The 27,641-nt window shown below is 36.9% G+C and overlaps 1 long non-coding RNA gene across 1 annotated transcript in view; it reads right to left on the bottom strand.

The window, feature by feature from the left end:
- Positions 1-27,641, bottom strand: part of LOC311595670 — a 106,895-nt gene that overhangs the window by 63,749 nt on the left and 15,505 nt on the right. Inside the window, exon 2 of the long non-coding RNA XR_014778530.1 lies at positions 8,716-8,884. This is a non-coding gene — a long non-coding RNA (uncharacterized lncRNA). The remainder of the gene's footprint in view (positions 1-8,715; positions 8,885-27,641) is intronic.

Below are 27,641 nucleotides of genomic sequence, written 5' to 3'. Positions count from 1 at the left end.
TATGTACCATATTGGAGCACCTAAGAATATAAAAGAAATCTTGACAGAACTGGTGATAAATATATCCAATAAGAGGTCATCAGAGTAAGAAACTAATCTATAAAATGTCAGGAATATTTGCAAATTAATTACCTTTAGAATTGTTTTTTCTCAAAACCTATAATGAATTCATTGTACATTATCAATAGAAAGAAATCAAGGCACATGGTCACTAAATTTTAGAAAAAGATAAACATTTTTATTTATTCACTTCATTTTTAAATTTTTTATTGTTTCTTTTTCACATATATATTTATATTATTACATATGGGTAAAATAAACCACATACAGCAGGAAGAGGCATGAGAAAATCAGGAATTATATAAATATTACATTCATAGTGATTTGGCTGTTTGTGTTCGGCAAACTTAGTAAACATCTTTCCTATCTTGTTGGGTCTAACTTTCTGAATGGAGATTAATATCTATCAACATCTATCTTGATCTAAAAGCATCGTAACCCCTACCTTACTAAGTTTAATTGACAATTGTGGTGGTGCACACTGGTAGGATTTGCTGAAGGAGGCAGAGGCAGGAGAATCACAAATTCAAAGCCAGCCTAGATTTAGGGCTGGAGAAATGGCTCAGCGTTTAAAGGCTAGGCTCACAACTAAAAATGTGTATACATTTTATATCATGATCATGACCCCCTCCATCCTCTCCTCCAAGTCCTACCCTCTCTCTCTCTTCCCTCTACATCCCCTGCCCTGTTCCTTAGAAAACATGAGTCCCTTCCTACCAACCTACCGCAGCACATCAAATCACATCAGGACTGAGTGCTTCCTCTTCCACTGAGGTCTGGCAAGGCAGCTCTGCCAAAGGAAAGTTATAGAAAAGCGGACAACAGAGTCCATATCAGCGACAGGCCATGCTCCCTTTGCTAAGGGCACACATGAGGTCTAAGCTACTCAATGGCTACATATGTGTAGACCTAGATCCTGTATGTGCATGGCCATTAATTGGTGTTTCAGTCTCCATGTACCTTCCTGGGCCCTGCATACTTGACGCTGTTGGTCTTGTAGAGTTTATATCTCCTCAGGGACCTTTTATTCTCCCTTCCTTTTTCCATAAGGACCACCATGTTCCAATTAGTGTTTGGCTGTGAGTCACAGCATCTATTTTGATCCCCTGCTGGCTGTAGCCTCTCAGCAAGCTTAGCAGAGTATCATTAATAGACTCAAGCCATGCAATGGAAAAAAAAAAAGGAAACATGTTTAACAAATGATGCTTGTCCAACTGGATGTCTGCATGTAGGTGAATGTAAATAGATCCATATTTATAATCCTGCACAAAATTCAAATTCAGCATAAAACCAGAAACACTATTAGGAGAGAAAATCTATTAGAAGAGAAAGTGTAGAAGGGCCTTGAACTCATTGGCACAGGGGACAAACTCCTGAACAGAACACCAATGGCACAGGCTCTAAGATCACAATTAATAAATGGAACCTCATGAAACTGAAAAAAATCTGTAAAGCAAAGGACACTGTCAATAGAAAAAATTGGCAACCCACAGATTGGGAAAAGACCTGCACCAATCCTACATCTGATAAAGGGTTAATATCCAAAATACATAAAGAACTCAAAAATTAACCACCAACAAACCAATTTAATGCAATTTTAAAATGGGGTACAGAGGTAAATGTAGAATTATCAACATGGGAATATCTAATGGCTGAGAAGCACTTAAGAAATGTTGAACTTCCTTCTTCAGGGAAAGGCAAATCAAAATGACTCTGAGATTACATCTCACACCTGCAAGAGTGACTAAGATCAAAAACTCAAGTGACCGCACATTCTGGCAAGGATGTGGAGCAAATGGAACACTTCTCCACTGCTGGTGTGAGAGCAAATTTGTACCTCTTTGGATATCAATCTGGCAGTTTCTCAGAAAATTGAGAATAGCGGTACCTCAAAACCCAGCTATACCACTCCTGGGTATATACCCAAAAGATGCTCCACCATACAACAAGGACATTGGCTCAGCTATGTTTATAGCAGCTTTATTTGTAATAGCCAGAGAGTGTAAGTAACCCAGATGCCCCTCAGCTGAAGAACAGATAAATATCTTAGTGTGCATCTCTATAAAAGAGTAGACAGAATGGTTAGAAGTCTAGGCTAAAACAAAAATGAAAAACTGTCATCGCTACAACTCAAGGTACTGAAAATAAAAATCTAAACAAAATATAGCCTCATATCTATAATAATAACTACTAGTAAGTAGACAAAAAAATGTCAGCAAAATAGTGGAGCAAAGTGAATGCTCCCACACACCTGGGAGGAATATAAGCCGTACAGCCCTTGAGAAAGTTCATAAAGCCATGGCTTCGAGTTCTGCCCCCACCACACTGTCTTTCTTCCTTAGAAATTCTTTATTAATCTCATACATTAATTCTTGTTTCAGACATTATAGTTTTGTTTTTGTTTTTTTGTTTTTTTTGTTTTTTTTTTTGGAGACATAGGCAGAACTCTCTGTAACTTCAATTTTGCTACCAACATGCTTTGATCTTTTGCAACATATAAAATTCAGCTAAAAATAAATATTTTGATATCTATGTTGCTTAATCACAGTATCAGCATAAGTTTTGCATTGGTTTTGATTACATGGTACTCTTTTCTTCTTTGTAAGTAATATTTATGTTGTTTTGTTTTGCATGCTCTGTATAATTATTCTTGCATTCCAAACATTGTAAATTTCATTTAGTTGAATAATAAGTACTTTCCTCAATTTGTTACTGTGTGTGTGTGTGTGTGTATGTGTGTGTGATCTTTTCTCAAGAATATGGAAAACATATATGTAAGCAGTTAAATCCTTTTGGAACTTGCTATTAAGGACTGTTAGCTAACTAAAGCAGTATTTACTGTTGAGATAATCCTTTTTACCACTGGCACAACCTTAAGGTAATCTACCTTGTGGGGCATATGCTTTACCTGAGAACAGAGCTTATTCATTACCTTGTATTAGCTTTATCTGTGTCTACCAGTATTTATGAATGATTCTTTCCTACATCTGAGGCAGTTTCTCAAATGTTTTGTTAAAGGATGACTCTCTACAAGTCTTCTAGACTTTGTTCCAAACCCTCCTTGCTCTGGCACTCTGACGATTAACTGGACCTATTGTGATGGCTCCAGATTTCTGGCTCCAGGAATTCAGTATTCTGGCTCTGCTAATCTCTCCCTGGAACTTTTTTCCTAAACTGCAACCAAGAAAGTCCTTGGAAAGCAGCACTATCTGGGCACCATTTACTTAGACAGCTTGTACTCTTTCTGTGTTTTTTGGTATACTGCCATTCATTGATGATTATTTACTACTTTAAAAATTGTTGCATCATGATTTCTTCTGCATATTTTACTTATTTAAAGTGAAGAGATAATCTCTTCCTCATTATATTCTCTGGGTCAAATGACAAGTTCAAGCTCCTGGTCTTACATTAGTTTACCTAAAAACTAAAGGAAGATAAATTAGATACAGGTAATGACCTGAATATAAAACAAATAGTAATAGAGAAGATGAAACAAATTCCATAAAAGTAGGAAAAAACCAGCTGCCATAGAAAAGAGTAGAAAAACATTTAGGTACTAATTTCAAGAGGGAATAGGAAGAGTAGAGGGATAATTGATAATGCAAAATGTCTGCTATGCTTTAAAGGAAGAAGATTAAATACTACTTAGAATGCCCTTGGTGAGGATATGGTTGGTAATTAGATGGAAGTAAATGCTTGCTTACAGTTGACAATGTACAGATACTTTGTTCATCTAAACTGATGATCCTTGCTGCAACTCTATCTGTGGACTAGAAACAGCGAGGCCAGTAGAGTAGTTAATGGTGTATTAAAAAAGTCTTTGTTTCTGACATTTAGAAAGTAAAGCAAGTCACCAATTACTTGTATCTTGGAGTAAAACTGTGGAATGGTGAAAATAAGAGTCGATAGTAAGCTTAGTCGAACACATTCCCCCTAAACACGCATGGAGAGCATTAGAAAGAATGAAGTGGTATATACCCAAAGCCTTTATAGTTTCAAACAAAGTAGTAAATTCAGATTTTGGCAAGTCCATTGTAGCTGTTCTGAAAAAAATAATAAGGCTGTTTGCCCTAGGTATGATAAAGACAATAGAATCAAATATATGTATAAAATTACCAAAATGCAGAAAGGAAGCTGGTAACATATGTTGTTTTTGATCAAATACTACGGAAGGATTTGAATACTATAAAGGTTAAACATAGCTTGATGGAACAGCTCATTTTTGCTTTTTAATATTCCTCCTATAAAGAAAATAGCCAGAAACATCTAAATGGAATCAAAGTCAACATTTTGCAAGGAGACTGTGATGGCAGTGAAAATAGATTGGAAGTTTGTTAGGGTGGGGCCTCCAAAATCAAATGGAAACGGATGAAAGAGAAGACAGGAAGGCTTACTCAAGGGAATAGGTACAGGTCTGCAAAATATGATGGACATGGAAGAAGAGATGAAGAGAATGCTAGCTTCTGGGTAATCCCAGGATGAAAGTAATGGGCCCGATGGTAGGTGCCAGAACTGAGAGCTGTCAGTGATGTCAGGCTTCCATGTGTGATGTCAGGTGTGGGATCACAATCAGGTCAGGAAGGGATATTGCATTCACCATGGCAACCACAGAACTTGCAGGTTCTGAAGGAAGGATGGAGACTTAAGGGTCTGTTGCTGAACACATAGAAGTATATAAGGAAATAGGGGCTGAGAGCAGTGTGACAAAAGAGTATTCTGAGTATTTAAGGAGAAATCATGTGATCTAGGAGAGAAAACTTTCCTATCTGCACCCCTGGTGCTATCTCTGTTTCTGTGGGGATGAGAGAGTAGGCATTTTTTTTTTCTGGAGATAAATGTCATAGAAACAGAATCCCCAAGATCGTTCCACCTAATTTCACATGTTCTCTGTGTGTACTTAATTGTTTCAATTCCAAGTTGTAGTTTCTGAATCTGTCCTTGAATACTGGGGAGTATGTTAATGAAGTCACAGGCAGAACCCTAACAGGCTGTCTCCAGGATAGGAGGGAGAACATTTAGATACATCTGTCAAGGAGTGCAGTGGGCATGACAGCAGGGAAAGTCACTGCAGATAATAAACACAAACTCCCAACATCTGCAGCCAGAAAGCCGTCCAAGTGATGGGAAGACAGGGTGATTCCAGATGTGCACACATCATTAAAGATTGCATTGAAGGAGCCTCCTTACCCACCCCATCTTTCTCCTTCCCTCCCTTCTATTTCTCACTGGGAACCAGAGAACATCTGATCATTGGCAAAAGGCTCTAGCTACAGAACAGGTAGGAATTATAGAGTAATTTCCCAGGACGCTGTCTTCATATTACGTATTTTCCCCTTTTCCTTTTCCTCTTCCTCTTTTTCTTTCTTTTGGATATAGCTCCTATTATCTTATGAATGTTAGCAAAATCATCTGCCAATGATTGAAATCATATTCCCTGTCTAAATAAGGGTTGTTATTACTGTGATAAATCAACATTACAAACAGCAACTTGGAGAGGAAAGGGCTTATTTGTTTTCACTTCCACATCATAGTTTGTTATTAAAGGAAATCAGGACAAGAACTCAAACAGAGCAAGAACCTGCAGGCATGAGGTGATGCTAAGATCGTGACATAGTGCTTCTTCATGGCTTGCTCCTTGTGGCGTGCTCAACCTAATTCTTACAGAACACAGGAGCACCTGCCCAGGGGTGGCCATAGCAACAATGGAATGGGCCCTCCCAAATTAATCACTAATTAATAAAATGTCTTACAGGCTATCCCTCAGTCTGATCTTATGGAAATGTTTTCTCAACTAAGGTACCCTTCTCTCAAATGACTAATCTGTGTCAAGTTGATTTAACCAGCATATCCCCTATCTTCAAAAATCTTAATAATTTTATTTTTGTTGTTGCGTTTTCCAAATGAATGGTTCTTGATATCCTCCTCCTTCTGCTCATCACAGCTGCTATGTTGGCCCCTAGATTGGGTACCCAGAGACCAAAAAGCTGGGCTCGTTAACATGAGGAGTGTTGGGATGGAGTAGAATGAGGTCTGGCGATATCCATGACATCCTAGTTGGTCAATGTCATCCCTCTTGCCTGGAATATTTGTTAGCTAGTCTCCACCACAACTCACCTGGGTAGTTCATGCTGTCACCACCAGTTTCTAGAGTCAGGCAATGAATACTCTTTAGAGTGCTGAGCTGCCTACCTCGTGACTGCCTTTAACTCATCGGCTCTCTATGAAGTTGAACATGTTTATATGGTTGATAGCTAGATGAGCTGTCTACAAACCAAGGTATATAGTGAGCATGGGTATTTCCAAACACAATAAATTTTCAAGTTAAGGAGCAAACTTAAAGCTTATATTAAAGCTTATATTTAAGGTTGAGTGATACTGCAAAGGCTTCTACTTTTGTACTAGCACATGCTTTTTGTAATCTGTAATGGGATTTGTCTTGGAGTCTCACAAATATAGAACTCTCTATACATATTTTTGGATAATAAAAGAAACTACATGCATTTGCCCTATTTTGCCTTGGGCTTATGATGCATGTTTTTTTTCATAGGCAAATGGCCTTTCCCTATGAATATGATATGATATTGTTATATGTCTGTTTCTACTAGTCACTGTGTTAGAAACTGGAGAGTGTTGGAATACAAATTAAGTAACCTTAATACCCACAACTTTATAGGGTTTTTTTTTAAAGCTGAAAGAATTAGTTCAAAGAAAGTTATTACTCAAAAACACCTAAAATTTTCTTTACCTTAATATAAGTTTTCTTTCACTATTTCAGCTCAAGAGTGACTGTGGGTGATTGAATTATTTATCTAATATCTACTGGTGTTGAGCAAAGATACTATGGGTGTTTATTGTATTTCTGGTTCTGTACTTTGAAACATGACTTAGCTTAATAATATACTACTTACAGCAGGATATGGTTATTCCTGTTTTACATTAGAGAAAATGCTTTAAAAAATAGGTGATGACATCAGCTATGAAATGTGTCAAACTGGGAGTTATAGTAATGCTTTTATGAGGCTCTTTAACAATATAAAGATTGGCTAGGCATCTGCAACAGAATATCCTTCATTTGGGAATGATAATAGGATGTTAAAATCCCTTTAGTATGAGCATGATTTAGGAAGTACAGTTGCAATTAATATATAAAATAATGCTATAGCTACTTTAAACAAGAAGGTGATTTGAGTTATATACATTCTACCTTCATTATTGTATCTCTAGTTATCTAGAACAATGAATACAATTGAATGAAACACATCCGTTGATATCCTTGATAATATAGGTCAGTCCATAGAAAATCTACTTTATTGTTAAGTTTAAAGTAGGTGGGCCTGAGAGTGAAGACAGATGGAAGTGTGATTACCTAGTAGTCACAAGGCACTCTGCCCCCCAACAAATAATTAAGTGCAGCTTGATAGTCACTGGATTTCCATAACTTCACTTGTAACTAAGTTTGTGCTACTCCAGTATAATTAAAACTATTAGTTTGGAATCCTAAATACAACATTTGCCAAACCTCCAAAAACCTGTGCATTAACTCTCAAAGAATTTAACTTTTTATCTAAGACATTGAAAGCTTATATCTGCATATTAGCCCAAGGGGCATGTCCCACGAAAGCCTTCACTTACCAGGAAACTGAGACAGAGGGGAGGATATTCTAGTGGGACTCTAGATGAGAGAAGCATGGGAGAAAGGCAAAGTAGAAGGATCCAGAGGGTCCTAGAAGCCTACAAGTAGCACATTATGATAGGCAGATTTGGGCTCAGGGGTCCTGCTCAAACTAAGGCACCAGCCAAGGACAATACAGGCGGTAAACCTTAAACCCCTACCCAGATCTAGCCAATGGACAGAACACTCTCCACAGTAGAGTGGAGAGTGGGATATTACTTTCGCACATACTCTGGTGCCTCACCTTTGACCATGTCCCCTGGAGGGGGAGACCTGGTGGCACTCAGAGGAAGGACATCAGGTTACCAAGAAGAGACTTGATACCCTATGAACATATACAGGGGGAGGTAATCCCCCTCAGGAACAGTCATAGGGGAGGGGAATAAGGGGAAAATGGGAGGGAGGGAAGAATGGGAGGATACAAGGGATGGGATAACCATTGAGATGTAACAAGAATAAATTAATAAAGGAGAAAAAAATAAATAAACTAATATCTATTAATAAAAAATTTAAAGATTTATTTCTAACTTATTTATTTGCTGTACTTACACAATAGATATTTCATCGAAATTGAAACAATGTAACTAGTCATTTTTCTTTCAAAAGATCAGAACCGCCTATAGCTATTTATTATTAGCTTTTTATGTTGTTTTGGCTTTGTAAGAGTCTCATTATGTTCCTTGTGCTTTCTTTAATGGACCTCAATATTTCAGGGCAATTATATAAATGACCCAAATAAGTTATCAAAAATACAATGAAACAGAATAAAAAAATAAACTCCCACAAATATACTGCATGGCTGGATCATTATCTACTTTCAACATATGTCGTTCTTAGACTTTTCCTTTTGTTTCAGGATAGGGAGAAGGCTCCCAAGTCGAGAGTGAGGAAAACCTTGTGAGGTAATTGCTGAAGCACAGAGACCATTTAGATCAAGGCAATATTTTTCAAGAGGCCAAGAATAAAAGCTGCTGTTATTATACCTTTTAACTGCTTCAAGATCTATTACTTTCCTAGGTTGAGAAATCCTGGAGGATGACAACAAAAATCCCAGAGGCAGACATGATACCAGACCGATGGTGTCTTCTCTGATCCTCTTAAAAGTAGAGTCTTTTCTTCCTGATGTATTCCAGACCTAATTGTTTCCTTTGTCTGTGAATAATGACAAGCAACAAAATATAAGGGGGTTGCTGTAAGCAGATACTTTTGTTTTATGACTGCTTGTTTTATTAACAAATTGTTTCCATTAAAGAGATTGTGAGGCTGCAGAAAGCAATGCAGGATCAAATAGTCCAGACCTAAATCTCACTATGTAATGAACTGCAGTAGTTTGCCTGGAGAGGGTTTAGCCTCTTGGTGTTTCTTTACTGAGCCAGTCCATTGTGCAAATTGAACTGAGTGAGCTTCCTCCCATAGGATGCATAAACTTTAACGAAGAAAAAGATGCTTCCAATTAATGTGAGGTCTATACACCTCTCCTTCTGACATGACATGGGATGGCATGGGTGTTGTGTGCAGCTCACTGGGGCAACATGCTAGGAACTTCATATATTCCTCTGTAATAACTCAGTAATACAATAGTTGTGACAGAACAAGCCTTTTTGTAGAAGTTATGATTTCAAAACCTACTATTATCATCACTAATTTTAAACCAGAACTTCTACTTTGAATATTAAAATTTTAACTAGATAGATTTGGGGGGGCAATCATGAAAGAGTCATTGTTCTTAACAATGTTACAAATAATAAATATAAATGTGGGAAATGCTTCTAATGTTTTAGACACTAGAAATATTTGGGAGATAGTGTATTTTTCCTCGAGAAAGAGTGGCAAGAAAGGATGAAAAATATATTTGTTTACACTGATGAAATTCAGAAATAAATGTTATTTTAATAATAAATACACTCTAATGATAATTTTAAAATGGAATAATCTGCAGAGAACAGAGCTATGACCGTCAGCTAGTAAGAGCACCTGGACCCGCGTAAGGACAGCTCACAGCAGAACCTTCTAGCTCAGGACTCAGTGAAGGGGGGAATGAAACAGACTCAACTTCCAAGATGGTGAGTGTGAGGGATATCCTTGGAAAGATTTTGATTTTATGACACGTACTAGAAATTGAGTCCCTATTAACCCTTCTAAAGTCACATGCAATTGTGTTAAAATATCTTTTAAATTTTATATATAATAGCCTACATAAAAGAATCACCAACTAGTCAACATTTTACTTGCAAACTGAAAAGCAAATGAATGCTTTAAAATAAAAAAATATTCTAAAAGTTCTGTTCTTGGTAAACTTAAAATTGTTGTGTATATCCAAAATAACATGTTTTATTTTGTGATCAAGGCAATACAAAACAAAACCTACCATTATTTAAAATCCAGAGAAAAGTATGAAACAAAGACTAAAGGAATCATAAAGAACCTAATAAGAAGCATTATTTACTTCTCTAAAATTGTTTATGTTGTTGCACATAGCAATAAATCATTCATTCTTTTCCTGCTGTGCAACACCCCATGTATTGTAATGACATTATTTGTTTTATTTATGAGATTTAGGTGTTTCAGTATATTTATTTATTATATTAGATTTTCCTCTTAATCTTAATTGTACATTTTTCTCAGTGCACTCTTTATAGAATTTCTCTGCGAGGACAAATGGGAATTGAACTATTTCATCATTGGTGCAAGAAAAGCTCACTTTCACAAAACTATTCCAACTTGTTATGTTACTGATGTAGTTTATGGTCCTGGCAGCTTAAGTAACCTCGGGTTTGCAGAAAATCAGTGAAATTCAGGACCCACACTGAAACATGCCTACTGAGTGACACTGAACCAGCACTTCCTGGCTTCATAAAATCCTGCTTTGTGGTGGTTGATTAGGTTGAGCACATTTTCCCACGTTTACTGACATTTGCATTGTTTTCCTGCAATACATTTTATTTTGCTGACTACTTTTTTTCTGTCTTGACTGTTGGTTGTTCTGAAAGAGGCTGCCCATATTTTTAGATGATCTGTTTTTCAAATATTATATTTAGTATCTGTCTGTCTTCTAGCTTTTCCTCTTTTTTTTTTCAAAATGTAGTCTTAGGAACGTTATTTCTCAGTCCTCTTATAATCAAATTTTCAATTATTTAAATGGTTGTTTCCAAGGTATTTTCTTGTTTAATAAATGACTATAGCCTCACTTCCTCATGCAGGAGCTATCCCTGTGCTCATCTGCTGCCCTGGCTGCTGTCCCAAAGCAATATTCCTCAAAAGTAAAAAGTTTTCCGCAATTCTCTGCTTTCACAGGCTGGCCATTTTCTATCCTGAAATGTTCCTACACTACAGAGTTTTTCTAAAGAGCCTCTAATAAATTTTACCTTCTTATTTTTTTTTTCATTTATGGAGCAATTCCTGTGTTTTCGTCTTACTGAACTTTGATAAGAATTTTAGAAGCAGTGTAGAATTTAAGGTTTGTTTGTACTATTTTAAATCTAGATTTACATAGACACCTAAAACATTAAAAATCCCTATGCATGAACATTCAGTATACTCTAATTCTGAGATCTTTCTGTAATAAATACTCTGTTATAATTTTATATGAATATTAAGGGGTTGTATGATTTAAAGTGCATAAAAATTCACAGCTAAGATGGCTACAACAATGATGCTAACTTCTGAATTTCGAGATTAGTGTTCTTTCTGTGTCATTTTTAGTAACATGAAGTACATTTTTTCTATCTTTGTACAAAGCATATAAAACTACATATTTGTATAAATTTAGATTATAAAATTACTCACATTACAAAAAATAACAAACATTTCTCTTAGTTTTTGGAGACAGGAACTCTAATTGTAGCCCAGTATTGAGAGCCAGTGCATCCACAACCTCCCGCTGCCCTCACTTCCCAGGTCTGAGTGCCATCAAGACCAGCTCCAACACACCTTTTTATTTTTAATAGACTTGATATTTAAAAATTGACAGTGTCATAAAGAAGCCTGCAAATGTTCTTGGCTTAAATTTTGCTGTGGTCATTACATTACTCCATATCACGCAGCAGTTTGTTTCAATAAACATATTCATCTTTCAGTTTCATCAGACTGTTCATTTCTCCTCAGATCTACTATGAACACAGGGCACCAGTTAATCGTTTCCGTTTTGAGTTCTCAAGAAATGATTGAATTCACTTTCTATTTTGCTTGTAGCAACCTGACGTCATTGACCCGCAAACTATCCCTTGTTTCACATTTTTTTTTATGTTGAAGTTCTTCAAACCGATGAAGTTGGACTGTGAGTAGGAATGTCGGCCTTTGGCTTATATCTACATCAGTGGCTTCTTGGGCCAGAGTTGGCTTTCCAGATTATTATATCTCCCTAAACAATTCTTACACAGTTCTGCACACAACAGTAACAATCATTTATTTTATTCATCAATTTTCAGATAGTATGCTTTATAATTTTTCAAAATGAAAAAAATTGTAATTTAATAAATTTGGGACCCCTTGTTGCAGATACCACTCAATTATCAATATTATTTGACACCACATGACTACTCTTTATCCAGCTAGAAAATTTAGACAAGAGAAAGCTGTGTCAAGTCACTGGAAAACAGTGCTATCCAGAGAAAAGACCATTAGAGGAATGCTTGTTAACAGTTGTGCGTCTTTCACAGGTGCTACCTTCTTTTCATGACATAAATTCACTCCTGCAGCTTATACACCATTTATTCACTTAAAGGTCACGGTTTAAACTTCCACTGAGATGGAATTGAAGCTTCACATGGGTCAAATCTAGCCGGGAACCAGAGAGGCGAACTAATTGGTTAAGTCGGCTCAAGGTGACAAGCTGCCTGCTGGCAGACAAAACATTTAGAAACCAGGTGGAAAGCATTGCATCCAGTTTTGCATAGGATGTGCGAATGGATCCAGAAGACAGGCGGCTTGCCCACAACGAAAGTGTGTTCCCACACTCCAGTCACCTGTGAGGAGAAGGTGCTTTCCAAGATCTAATTAGTACAAAGTTTGTGTGTGTTCTGATGGAGTTTGCCATAGAGAATGATCATTTTTATTGCATATGTAAGTATTGTTACTTAGATTTTTCTTTAAGTTGATATAAAAATAGAAAATACAGGGCTGGAGAGATGGCGCAGAGGTTAAGAGCACTGACTGTTCTTCTAAAGTCCTGAGTTAAACTCCCAGCAACCACATGGTGGCTCACAGCCATCTGTAATGTCATCTGATGCCCTCTTCTGTCCTGCAGCTGTACATGCAGGCAGACACTGTATGCATAATAAAAAATAAATAAATCTTTAAAAACAAAATAGACAATGCAAATGTAAGCTAAAAAAAGCTATTCTACATTTCGCTAATTGTATTTCCTAAAAGAGAACTTGGAAATCAGAGGAATGTTCTTAGCACAAGACAAACACTGTGAACACCCACGTCTCTCATACTCCCTGGCATAGGAAGAGTGTTTTCAGATAGTGAAGAAAGCATTATGGGAAGAGGTGTTGGAGTCTTCATCATGGCTACCCACAATCTTTGAGGGAAAAAAATCCAAGAATTACAAAGGCTCACTCAATAAACAACTTTAATCTCTCCCCAGAACTGCCTGTTCAGCTTTATACTCTGTTGAACAATCTGTGTAATCACCCATTCATTGCTGGAGTTGTGTGTCATGTAGTGGTTCACCAAATAAAGTATTCAATGAAATAATATAAATATTCACATCAGTTTCCACACACCGAGGCTACAGAAGATGGTAAGTTTTATTTCTAGGTAACAATGAAGAACATGTTATTTTTGACTTAATAGAATGCTCTTACTTCATAGTTTTAAATTCTATCCTACTTGGTTATTATCTCAACATATATTTGTAAAAAATATATATGTGTGTGTAACTGTTTAGTGTTTTTCATGTTTCTTGTATTTTCCTCATAGGTCAATGTCAACATTTGAATTTTTCATTTTTACATCCTTATTTATTTTTATTGTATGAATGTTTGCCTGCATGTGTACCTGGTCCATATGGATGTCAGAAGAGAGCATCAGATCCCCTGTAACAGGGGTTACAGGCATCTGTAAGTCATTATATGGGTGCTGGGAATTGAACCCAGATCCTCTGCAAGAACAGCCAATGCTCTTAATCTCTGAGCCATGTCTCTAGCCCCTCAACATTTAAATTTTATAAGTTGTTATCTTTCCCAAATTAAGAGTATAGTATTTACAGTATTTCTCACTATTATTTTATGTATTTCACCTTTAAATGTAGTTTAAAATATATATTGTCTGAATCAACTAATTTTTACCCACAAAATTAAAACCATTATAAGCTATAACAGTGTAACACAAATTACATACAAATTAACATCATTATATATGTATAATGCAATATAAAAAAACTATCATTTCTGACTCGTACATATTTTCAAGATATTCAAAGGCCTTAAATGCCAAAAGTAATTACAATTATAAATGAAATTACTAATGTATTGCTCAAGAATATTCGGAATTAGGCAATTCTTTTCTCAAGATATTATACTTTATTAATCCTGTGTCATATTTTAGTCATATGCAGTATCTCTTAGTTCAAGAGAGGCAAAATCATGTTTGTTCTAAAAGGGAGTACCACAAATAAGGAAAATGTATTACCTGCTACAGCAGCCAGCTTGGCATTAGAGTCTTTTGACATGTGGTACTAATGTAAGGGAGGGATTAACACCAGGACTGCAGGCTTTATATGTGACATTCTTTTATTTCCCTGGTTTACAGTCTTATAGATAGCAAGCTTAAAAGCACATTCCAAAAGAAGACAGTAATATGTTCCACAGTTAAAGCATTTTCAAATTGATTGCAAAGCATTTTGCGTGCTGCTGGGGTTATTTTCTATACTAGAGATTTCAAAACCATTTCCTAATTCACGTTTATTGGCACAGTTGCCCTCGGGTCTTAATAAGAGCGTTTATAAGTAGAGTTTAGAAGATAAAGACAATGCTTTATTTAGTAAGAAACACACTTACAAACTACAAACTAGGTGTGTAACAATGCCCTATGCAAGAGGCTTTAAGCTATTCTCTCACGTTTTACAGAAGAGTGAAAGAAAATGATGCATAGGAATTTGAGAGCTCTGTACTGGCAGTTACTGGAAATAGGCTTTTGATTTAGTTGCCAACTGGGGTTTCAGAAACAAAATAAAATCCTTTTGTGACCATCAGCAAATATGACTTTCTAAATAAGAATAATGAATATTGTCTGCCTAAAGGATTCCCATGTTAGTTCATCCACAGTCTTTCAGAGCCAGAACAGCATTGTTTTAATAGAATTCTGATGGTTGAACATCTAATACCGAAAAGTCACCGTACACATACATAAAGCCATGTCATATAAAACAGAAAGTAACACCATTTCATCACGAAACTGACAAGACAAGGGTGAGCAAACCTGGAAGGCAGAAGGCATAGCATCACAGTATCACATTTGCCAGTCCTTCCAAATGCTAATAGCACCAGGTTTTGGCAGTGGAAGAAGTTCTCCCTGCTTTGGTTGCGGAAAGTTTATAGGTCTATTGAGAGAGATGAGAAGGACATATTACCAAGAAACAGTTATTAACCATCTTAATGTTTCAATTTTTAAAAACCTATCAGTATTTTTAAATCTATATAAAATGCATAACATTTTAATATATAATATATATCATATAACACGCACTTTAAACTACATTAATATTTTGTTTTCTTTTAATCGGTATTGAAATGTAGAGAGAAATTGGTCTTTTTATCAAAATTCTTATAGTCATGTTTCTGCATCCCAGATAAATGAAACTAGACTGTGATTTTTTATATTGGTAATATATCTTCTTCACACAGGAGTGGTAAGAAGTCACTTAAAGGACGCAGCTTAGGTTCATGAGTTAAATTTAAGGACCAGCAATGACTTCACTGCTACTACAGAACATGTCTTACCATTATTTTTCAGGGGTCTTTGTGTAGAGTTATATGTAGATGTAGATCTGTGCGCTTTAATAAACGACTATGTGTACAAATAAATGCTACTTTATATGTATACAAATAAAACCTACTGTGCAAACTTTCCAAGTTGGAGATAATGTCTTTAAAACTTGAGAAATCAATTCAAATCACTATTTTATATGAATTTCTCCATTATTTCAAGACAAGGATAACACAAGAAGATCTAATTCCCCCTTGAAGAACACCAGGATCACATATTTTTTTTTCCTCAACAATTGTGGAATGATACCAGAAAGATGAACAACTTCCATGGCAAAAAGTAAATCCTATCCTCTCCGTGTGAGAAATTCTAAGAGGCAACTCTGCCTTTAGACAATACACACAGTCTTGAAGTAAACATTTTCCCCTACACCCTTTCTCCTTTGACAAAGTTCAGTTTGACTTTCTAAATAAGATTAATGCTCATGGTCGACACAGATTATCCCAGTGTCAGTCAATGTGCTGCCCTGTCCCTGTTTACTAAAACAATATTGGTACTGGCAGCTAGAAAACATGTTTCCCAACGCAGGCAGACAGTGAGTATGGCGTGGAGTCTGAATCCAAATTGGGTTCCATATTACTTGCAAATGGTAAGAACCTTTGCTGTAGTGTTTTAATTAAGATTAATGACGGTAGAAGAGGAGCTCATACCCAGACCCTAGCACTAACTGCGATCATTTTTCAACTGTGGCAAACATGCTACTCCTCTGAACTTCTATTTAGTTGAAAATGGAGTTGGCAAGAGATGGCACTGACTGAGAGGAGCAGGAGGAGATACTTCAGAGTTGCTGAAGCCTGAGCCACACGCACACAGAGAATTCTCAAGCAAACTTCTGACTTAGGCTGCACAGTCCACGCCAAAACCTGGCCTCCAGAAAAACACAGGAAAAAAAAAAAAAACAAGGGGTTCCAACTTCTTAAACTGGGTCCTATTAAAAGTTATAAATAACTGGTAAGAATAAATGTCCCCAATTAAAGTGCTTCTGGATTTCTGTTGATTATGAGTGAGATGATTTACGCAGGGTACACAGCCAGGGTGCAGACACGCCATCTGGAATTACTAACCCGAGAAGCTCATAAAATCATCGATGTATTACATGACTTACTGTCAGGGCTCCGCGAAGAAGGTACCATCAGCTTCTAAAGCTTCGCATTTAGACCGCTTTAGAGCCTGTATAAGACAGAGAGTGCTACGTGCCGAACAGCCTCCTTTTTTTTTTTTTTTTTTTTTTTTTTGATTGTGTTGTGTGTGCTCTGAAAAAGAATTCCTCAGAGCTAGATGAAAGAAAATGTGGGGAAGAGCAACCAGTAAGTTTCTTTCCTCCAGCTGCTTTGTCAGTTTTAGACAACCACAGAAATTATGCAGCGCATTTTGTTCCACAATCAGTAACACACGTCATGTCTGAAAATATAGACCTCGCTGGAAAGATGATTGCTCGGTGCCCCTAGGATTTGAAGATGGTTCTCAAATTTTTCTTCTTTCTTTTCTTTTCTTATTCTTCTTTTTTTTAAAAACAATTATATGAACACAAGAGAGCTTTTGTGGGCCAAGACATACATGTTCTTGAAGCAAACTAAAGTGGACATTTTTAGCTCCTTCTGCAATAATAGAAACTGAATTGAATTTTCCCAGTTTTGTTTATGAATGACATTATTTATACAGCTATGAATTGTACTGAGATACAACAATGTGGGGAGAGTGTCTACTTTCATTGAATTATTCAGCTGAATTCTGCTTTTTAAAAAAGTCATATTAATCATAAAATAAAAATCATCAATTTTTAAAATACTGATTCGTTCGGAAATAAGTAAAAATTTGTTTCCCTTATGGCAATACCACTATTGAAATTGAGTTTGTACAGTTGCAATGGACTATATATAAAGATATTTTATTTTGTTAAATATTATACTTCCCCCCCTCAACTGTGGTTTTTATTCTCTGTGTCAAAAATAAAGAATATTTTAAAGTTTTTTTTTATTTGATGTGTATGAATGCTTTGAATGAATGTAGACATGAGCACAAGTGCACGTCTTGTGATTGGTATGTGTGTGTGTGTGTGTGTGTGTGTGTGTGTGTGTGTGTGTGTGTGTGTTCCCGACTTAATGTCCTAATTTATTTTTTTTAAACTTTTAAATGGTTTTTTATAAGTTTTATATCTCGCACCCCAATCCCACTCATCTACCCCCCTACTCCCCACCCCTCCTACTCAACCTTGCAACTTTCCCTACAACAGAGGAAAATATATCTCGTTGTGGAAGCTGTCGTGTTCAGTGTGAGCCACAGTGTACCATTTTGTCCACACTTTTTTGCTTACAAATGTTCGTTGCAATGAGCCATCGGTGTGGTACGAAGCCTCTGGCTTTTGCTACACTATCAATAGTGGAGCCTTGTTAGGACATCTCTAGGATACTCTGTCACCGCTGTGTCCAGAAGATCCTGGAGATTTGGATCTGTAAGAGTGGCCCCTTTACATACTCCAACAGTTCGTAGATGGGGTAGATGTTCGGGTGGGCCATTTCAAAGCCCTGAGACATATCTGAGCTAGTCAGCCTATCAGCTAGCCCACACAGTGCTATTGCCAGCAAGCGGGGAGACAGTTCTCCTGTCCCCATACCCTCGGGCTTGAGCATCTCCATCCACACCATCTGTGCTGCCCAGGCAAAGTGCGGGAACCCCACTTTCCCTCTCCTGCTCTCATGACTCCAGGGCCAGCTCTCCTTCCTGTTGTAGGTGGCAAGGGGCAAGAGGGGTGGTGGAGCTGGGGAAACGGCATCTCTTCCTTACCCATGCCACCTCAAGGCAGACAAGTGGAGGGGCCAGCTCTCATATGCTTACGCCCTTGAGTCCTGCTTTCTAGCACCTGAGCCACCAGGGTCAGATCTACTGTAGTGCTCAGGGAGGCTCAAGACCCGATCTTCAAAACACTGCAGTTGGTGGACAGGTCTAGCCCTCCTGACCTCATGACCCCATGGCTGATCTCCCACCTACTGCAGCTCCCTCACCCACACCACTGCATAGGAGACGAGTGACAGAGCCGGCTATCCCAAGCTCATACCCTCAGGGCTGCCTCACCTGCAACTCCTGCAACCAAGATCAGCTCTACTTTGTTTCCTGGGCAGTGTAAGGGGCCGCTCTCCAGAGTACTGGCAGGTGGCTAGGGGCAGAGCCATCATGCCCCCAGGTCCAGGCTTCCCAAGATGTCCAAGCAAAGAATGGGCCCAGTTCTTAAATCCCTCGGACATCATAATGTCCCCAGGCAGCAGGCCAGATCAGAGACGTCTGACTGCCTTTTGTTGGCAACAACCTATTTTTCCCTAGGGAAGCAGTGTCTATACAAGCCATTTGCCATCTAATTAACATACTCTGAGACTTCAGAGATTATGGTATTGTCTTTTTTGAGGAAGATTCTTCTCATATTACACTATGGCAACAACTTTTAAAATCTCATTTTAACTGATTTTTACCTATCTTGTCCACACAGCACTTCATAAGTGGGATTTCAGACTTACTAGGACTAGAAGCTCTTTGTCAAGTATCAGTTGAACTCAGAGCTTCAGTAACCTATGGAATTCACAATGCTTCTTTATCTAATGCGCTCATTCTTTTGCTTCCATCCAATAGCTCAAGTCGTTGCAAAGACACAAGTATTGACATCTACTCACAGATGATGGAATAAATAAAAATTAAAGTAACTCATGTTCATGCTCACGTCTCTCTTCCTCTGATGTCTCCTATCTGCTTTGCTGCATGGGTTACCCTAAATTTCCAGTATTTTCTGGCATTTGTTCATAATTTTATGCCTGTGCACTTTCGGTAATCTCTAATTTCTCTTATCCATTGTTCTGCCTAAATGTCAGATTTTCAATGCAACACCTGAGAACTGCCCTCCTGATGGTGTGTGGCCATGCTCTCTACTTAGGGCTCGTCACAAAATCCCAAGCTCCCAACTAATTTGTTCTTTTGGGTGGGGTTTTTATGAGGAGGCAGACATACTCGCACAGAGGGTAACCGGAAGAGATCCACAGTGAAATTTCTCGAAGATATTTCAAAACCCCAAGTCACTGAGATGACCCGTGGCTAGGGAAAGTGGAGCCTTCTATCATCAAACACAGGCAGCTGTACAAAACAGACAGAGACCCAAAGATGTCTGGGAACTCGCAGTTCTGAATATCCACAGCTATGGAGAGAATATGCTTGACTAGCGCACGTGGCCGTCGTTGTGATGAGAAGGCCTTTCTTCTTGATGGACCACTGCCATGAACATAACAGCCCAGCTCATTGAGGAGAAACCAGTGCTGAGCATCACATAGGTCAGACCAATACACCCAGCATTCCTGACAATTCATTCTTCCCCAAAGAACACTAGTGATGCCACACCTGTATATTTGAATTAATGTTTCTTGTCACTGTCAATTTACATGTGTCCTGATACCTTATTGAACCTCACTCAGCCACTCAGTCAGTGCTTTGCCTATATGATAAATCATGTGACTGACATTGAATATATAGAGAAAGTGAAATTTTGTATTTTCAATGTAGCTTCTCACCCCTACAACTAAGTATACCTATTCTTTGCCTGAATTACTTCATTCCAAGACTCAGTACAATGTCTCCTTATTTTTGCTTTGAAATTTTTATTATTTCTAATAATAATGTGAGAATAATCTTTGTATTGTTGTTAAATTTGATATAATATTCTTACAAGTTTTAATATCATTGTCATATAATTACAAATTGCAATATCTAAAACATCGCCTAGGTTTGTCCCCTGAAGTTATTAATTGAACTTAGTTGAATTAGTCACTGCCTACTGCGCAACTTAAATTGCCATCTTAGGAGTAGAACTCTGACCATTTGGAGTGTGTCGGTGTCAGCCACAGTAAATATATTTTTGTCCCACTGTACCTTTACTTCTTCAGGAGCTGCAGCCTTTTGTTAGGCTTTCCCTCAGCATGGGATTGTTTCTTTCATTCATGATGCTATCTCAGCTGGAGATTAGATGGACGCATAATAAAACTTTTTCTACCTGCTTTCCCTGCATTTGGTAGCTCTCTACCTAAAAATAGGGACTTTTTCATATACTAACTTCCTCTTGCTGTTAAGTTCCTGATGAACATATAACCCAGGTAGGTACAGCTGTCAACATCTTCAGTTCTCTCTGTTGCTCTGCACAGATCCCTTGATAGAGTATTTATTGTGAGGCAGCACAGGGGAGACTATTCCTCCTTTTTTTCAATGCTTCTTTTTTATATAGACAAACCAGTCGGTGCACCTGCCATCAGTAAATAATATATGATTGACTGACTTTGTAATAACTATTGAAATAAAGTGTATTTCTCATCTACTGAGAAACTGAGCAATTCACAAAGGACAATATTTAATTTTTCAGATCAACTATAAAATAATTTACTACCAAAATGCATATCATCAGAATGAAAACAAGATTGAGATGATTTGAAGAGGAAATAGTAAACAAAGATAGAAAGAGAAGGGTTAAAATGCAAAGAGAAGGGTTACCACTACTCCCTACAACCTGATGGTGAGCCCCCATTGCTGAACACATCACTTCCTAATGCCACTGAACATGGAGAAAAATCTAGCTGATGCCCAGCCTGAAACATAACTCCTACTCAATAGACTTTGTGTGTTACTAGATGAGAAAAGTAATTACCAATATATACCAGATACAGACACAGCCACCAGTGAGTAATTCACCACTTTTTGACTAGATTTAAGACACACTCCATAGCATGGGACTCATAACTAACACTGCTTGTTTCTATGCTTATTTTTGTCTTTTTTATTATTTAATTAATTTATTCAGATTACAACTCAATTGTTATCCCATCACTTGTATCCTCCTGTTTCTCCCTCCCTCCCACTTTCACCTTATTCCCCTCCCCTAGGTCTAAGACTAAGGGGGACCGCCTCCTCCACTATATAGTCATTGACTATCAAGTCTCATCTTGGCATCCTATTTATTCTTTCTTTGAGTGCCATCAGGGCTCCCACCAAGGGGAGGTGTTCAAATATGGGGCACCGTAGTTCATGTCAGAGTCAATCCCCACTCTCCACATAACTGTGGAGAATGTCCTGTCCATTGGCTAGATAAGAGCATATTCTTGTCTTTAAAAATTTTTTAATTTATTATCCCTTATTCAGGTTACATCCCTATAGTTATCCGCTCACTTGTATCTTCCCATTCCCACCCGTCGACCCTCTTCTGCCCTATTCTCCTTCCCTAGACATCTATAGACGTGACCTACTCCCCACCATATGATCATAGCACATCAAGTCTCTTCCAGACAGCCTGTTTCCTCTGTCTTGTGTGCCTACAGGCCTCCCAACCAAGGGGAAGTGATCAAATCAGGGGCACCAGAGTTCATGTCAGAGGCAGTTCCTGCTTTCTCCACAACTGTGGAGAACGAGCTGTCCATTGCTGGTTTTGAACAAGGGGACTAGTTCCGCTGCATGCATTGTCCTTGGTTGGTGCAACAGTTTGTGTAGGCCGTTAGGTACAGAGCTGCCAGCCTTGAAACTCTCCTTGAGGGGCTCCTAGTCCTCTGGGTCCTTCCACTCACAATTCTTCCACACCACTCTCAGCATTCCTCCCACAATCTGGCAGGGAGTCCCAGCATCTGTCCTGTTCTACCATTGAGTAGAATCTCTCAGAGGAGTTCTACGTTGGGCTAATATCCACGTATAAGTGAGTATATACTATGCATATCTTTCTGGGTCTGGGTTACTTCACTCAGTATGATCATTTCTAGTTCCATCCATTTGCCTGAAATTTCATAATTTTCTTGTTTTTAATAGCTGGGTAGTATTCTGTTCTGTAAACGTACCACAGTTTCTTTATCCACTCTTAAGCTGAGGGGCATCTAGGTTATTTCTAGATTTTGGAATATTTGTATGCTTGTTTTGACCTTTATTTTTTTTCATTTTATATTATTTTATGGATCTTATTTTGATAAAAAGAGAGAATATGAATTTGAATAAGTTGGGAGGTGTAGAAGATCTGGGAGAACTTGGAGGAAGAGAAAGAATATTTCATAAAAATGTAACATATGGGAAAATTAAATAAAAAATCAGTGATATCTTTTATCATGAAAATGATGTAACTTACAAAGATTTAAGAAAGAAGAATTTAATAGGTATAGAGTTTTAGTTTAGTTTTTTCTTTTGTTTTGTTTTTATTGTTTGATTGTTCTTTGCCATTTTGCTGAGGATTACTAAAAGGAATGTGTACACATCTGGTGTTGATTCTTCCTAAAATTAAGTAGAATGAAATTAAAAGACCAATCTTCTTTCCCCATCTCAAAAATCTAAAGAGCAATACATAAATTGGTCTATTTGGTGGTTTTATCATATGTCCTGTTGAAATACGTTACCTCTATGCATAATTTATTATGATGTTCTTTCAGTGAAAGGATGTTGAATTTTGTCAAATTCTTCCTCTGTGTCTATTAAGATCAGCTAGCTGTATTCTGTCTTCCTTTAATGTTATATGCCATGCTTGCTGATTTGGGCGTGTTGATTCACTCTTGCATCGCTTGCAGTGTTCCCATTTCCTCATCACTTTGCTCAGCACAGACTAGTCCCATTTAGAGAAATCAATAACTACAAAGAAAATGCTCTACGTTGAACACAAATAAGTTCAATTGTTACTGCATGCAGAGGAGGCATGTGGTATGTTGAAAACTGAATACTCTATAAAAATAGTAATAGTTACTAAGTAACGGCAGTAAAAGTTGGAGAATACAAAGCTGAGTAATTTAAGCTACATAAAGATACACTAACTAAAAAATCGTAATAAAAACAGAAATACATAGAATGTCACATGAAAACTCAGAAAAATAAAAAAGCATTAGAAATGAACTATGCAAGGCTGTTAAAGATCATATGAAAAGAGGCATAAATAAGTGGAAGGATATCCTATGTTCATGGATGGAAAATTAATATGATTATAATATTCATACTACTGGAAGAAACTTAAAGATTCCATGTAATTCTCCTCAAAATTACCTTGATAATGATAGTTTAAAAAGAGTTTAAAATAACCATAAATTTTTATGGAGCCACCCATGATACAAATACCAAAATAATTTTTAAAAAAAAAAATAAATGACTCAAACTAAAAACAGAACAAAAACATCTGCAAAGCAAGGACATTTAACAGAATCATGTGATGACTCAGAAAGAAGGGTATATTTGCAAGTAAACACCTCTAACAACAGACTAATAGGCAAAATATATAAGGAACAAAAAACATTTAATGGCAATAAAGCAAATAATCTCATTAAAATAACATAATCCAGAGGCCAGGTGTGGTGGTGCATGCCTTTAATTCCTCAGGGGGCAGAGGCAGGTGGAACCCTGTGAGTTCAAGGCCATCCTGGTCTACAAAGAGAGTCCAGGACATCCAATGATACACAGAGAGAAACCGTCTTGAAAAACCAAGAAAGAAAGAGATGGGGGAGGGGAGGGGAGAGGGAGAGAGAGAGAGAGAGAGAGAGAGAGAGAGAGAGAGAGAGAGGGAGATTTCAAACCCTCATTTGAAATCTATTCCATTTTCTTCCTACTCTGTTCTCAATCATTTGTGTAGAAGAAATAGCAGAAAGGACAGACATTTTCATTCTCCAACTTAAAGTCATTTTGAGACTTCCCAGGATCGATGTTACAGGTATATCATTATGACTTAATCTCTCTTTCTTTTCCCAATAACTTTCTATATTTAATGACTCCCACTATGGCTGTCCCATATCCAGTTGACATCTGCACACTCTCTTTACCCCACCCATTTCTACTCTTCTGCACATCACTTATTATCCTGTGTATTATTGATTTAGTTTGTGGAAAAGTGCTACATAGTGACTTGGGATTGAAGGAAATTATTTAACATCTGTGCTTCATTTTCCACTTCCCTAAATGTAAAACTTGATGTCATAATATTTATCCAATCCTGCACAGGAGTGATATAAGAATTTACTCATGCCGGTAAGGAACATTTAGATGCAAGGCACAGCAGAAGTATAAAATGCTGCTATTATTTTCTGACAGTCCAGTCAAGCTCTATAAATAATGTGGTCAGACCCTGAGAACCATATTATGGTCTGTAATGACTTGCAGGTGGGCCGCAGTCAGTAGAAAAGGAACTCTCATGCTACAGTCTTGTCATTCAAGTTGTGCAAATGTCACCATGCACATTTTGTGTTATAGCCTTTCAGCGTTTTTACTATGAAAATTAAGATTTTAGGTTTTTTTTTTCAACACCAAGGAGAATGAACTGTGGTGAGGGTATAAGCTTCATTTTATAGAAAGAGTTTATTAAGTGGCTTTTGAGGTTTTAGATTAAATGATTTTCTTGCATGGTGTCATGAGAAAAAGGAAAAGAAGGAGCACATGGGAGAGCGACTCTATCAAAGAACATACTCAGTGGGGCTGGGGCCAGACAAGGACCCTGCTTAAAATGTGCGAATCTACAGGGAAAATGAGGATCACACTAGCAGTTTCAATATATTTTACGTGAAAGAAGAGTGCCCAGTGGAACAGTTGAACATTAAGGAATCTGGTCCTAGTTAAATTTTATTCATCTTTATCATACAATCTGACTTTTATGTTCATTTCGTTTGGAATATTTTATGCACTAGTAATGTATTTACAGCTTTTTTACCCTGTCTGTTGCTATTCACTCCTCCCGTACCTACTACTAGCACTCAAATTCATTTCCTTTTCTTCTTTGATTATCATTGCTACACAGATACCTATGTATGAAATTAAACTCAACTAATTTTGTAATGCTCATTTCTCTTTCCGCATCACAAGTGTCTTCCAGTTTAGGAACGCTAAACCTAAGTGCGTAGTATAGTAATACAAATATTTTTCCCAGATTTTGTATAAGTACTTACTATGACTATATATTTACTATTTGTATTAAATTTACAACTATATTTGAGTTGAAGAAAATGCAAATGACTGCATTTTCAGTCTAGAAACTTTTAAGCTACATAACTTTCAGTTATTTAATTAATCTACTACAAGAAATGTTTCTGCTCTTTAACACTATGTTGTCCAAAGGGAAGAATGGAGTTTTAGACAATGACAATGATAAATATGAACCTATGACATATTAGGAAAAATGAACTTAAATATGTTAGAGGAAATAAAATGTCGCATATGTATTCTTGATTTGGAATGATACCTTTCTATAAGTGAGACGCTTAAAACAAAATCTCAAATTCAAACCAGTATTGTAACTGATTTTAGAAAAACTATAATTTCACTATATTGAGTGACCTAGAAAGCCAGGTCCTTAATAGAGTTACATTTCTGACTGTGTTACATGTTGGGAGATCAACCTGAGGAAGACGCCCTTCTGCATTTCCCTTTAGATTCTAAGTTTTAATGTGCAAGAATACATTTTCTTCCCTAAAATGTCAGAGTAGAATTGTATGATGTAAGAAAAAAACAAACTTCACAGTGATGTCCTATCTTAGAACTCTTCTAATGTAGAAATGCATAAACTGCTCATCTCTGCAAAGAAAATAACTTTTAATCTTCACAAAGTAAAGGATGAAAAAATAATTTCTGTAAGAATGGATAACCCTTGTACAGTTTTAGAATTCAGAGGAAGAGTGAAAAATGTAATAAAATATGTCCCAGGGAGTTTTCCCTTAAATGTAAATGCTAAAGGAAATTATGATAAAGCTGAATTTCATAGAAAAATACAATTACAAAGAAAGGTTAAAGAATATTCATTTACTACCTTGTTTTAAGCACTGTAAGAAGATATAGAAAGTATGAGGTTCATACCTTGACATGGATAAAATCTCAGTGACGCTGTCTTCAAAAACATCTTTGCTCATTTTTACATAACTCTGAAAATAAAATGCAGAATTTCATGCTCCAGTTCCACCTCCATTCTCTAGTTAAAAATTCCTTTCCTAAGCACAATTTTGTCCTTGTCTTTACTGACTTCCTGACTTCACTGCCTGTGGATTCAGGACCAACCCTGAGGAAACTAAGCCACAGCTCTAACTTTAGGAGAGCAGGAGTAAGGTTTTCCCTTCTTTTCATGTGTTGGCAATATTTTCTTCAGTGACAGACAAAAAATGTTGTTGTATTTTGTAGGTTTGTTTGTTTGTTTTCCTTTGCTTTAGTAAATAAACTTCTCCTCCATCTTGCTTTTTCCTTTAACCAGAAATGAGTTGAGTGTGGTACTGCTTTGCTCACTACTCTAAACACAGTATATGAAAGCATTCACTAAATATTTGTTGAGTGAAGCACTGTGCTTTAGAGATAATGATTCTTTGTGATATATTGAACGTTTTAGCATGTATATCATGATCAACACCCATCGTCCAAGACACCTGTCAGGGTGATGTCTTTCTTTCTCGATAGCATGAAGCACATACACAAGAATGCAAAGTCCCATACATGTGATTTATGGGTTTAGGACATGCTAACTTCCTTTGTAATCTTTCAGTGAGCTGGCTAAATTTGGTTCTTGATTGCTTAATTCCCTTTCTGGTAAGTTTATCCATTCTAATCATGTGCTGCGGTAGATACGTTATTAAATCAGCAAGTCAGTTTTAATTTTGTCCATGAAATTATGATTATCAAGTGAGAAAAACTTTAAATACACTGCAATGCTTTCTACAATATCCATACACTTGATATGGAGAGAGATACTTAAAGAAATAGCAATGACTTCTCCTATCGTATTAAATACAGAGATACAGCGAAATGTGTACTGCATAAACATCAAATGGTGGCCAAATGCAAAGCTTCAATTACAACTTGATTTTGCTAATGCTTAATCAACATTTATAAATCAAACATGCATTAATAGACATGTATAACAAAATTCAAACTTTAAAAAAATTGTCCTTTTTCTTATAAAATTTCCTTTGATGTT

This window comes from Acomys minous, assembly GCF_964271855.1.
Source record: "Acomys minous genome assembly, chromosome: 4".
NCBI classification, from domain to species: domain Eukaryota; kingdom Metazoa; phylum Chordata; class Mammalia; order Rodentia; family Muridae; genus Acomys; species Acomys minous.
The sequence above is the reverse complement of the archived record's forward strand: the minus strand, read 5'-3'. Positions and strand labels throughout refer to the sequence as shown.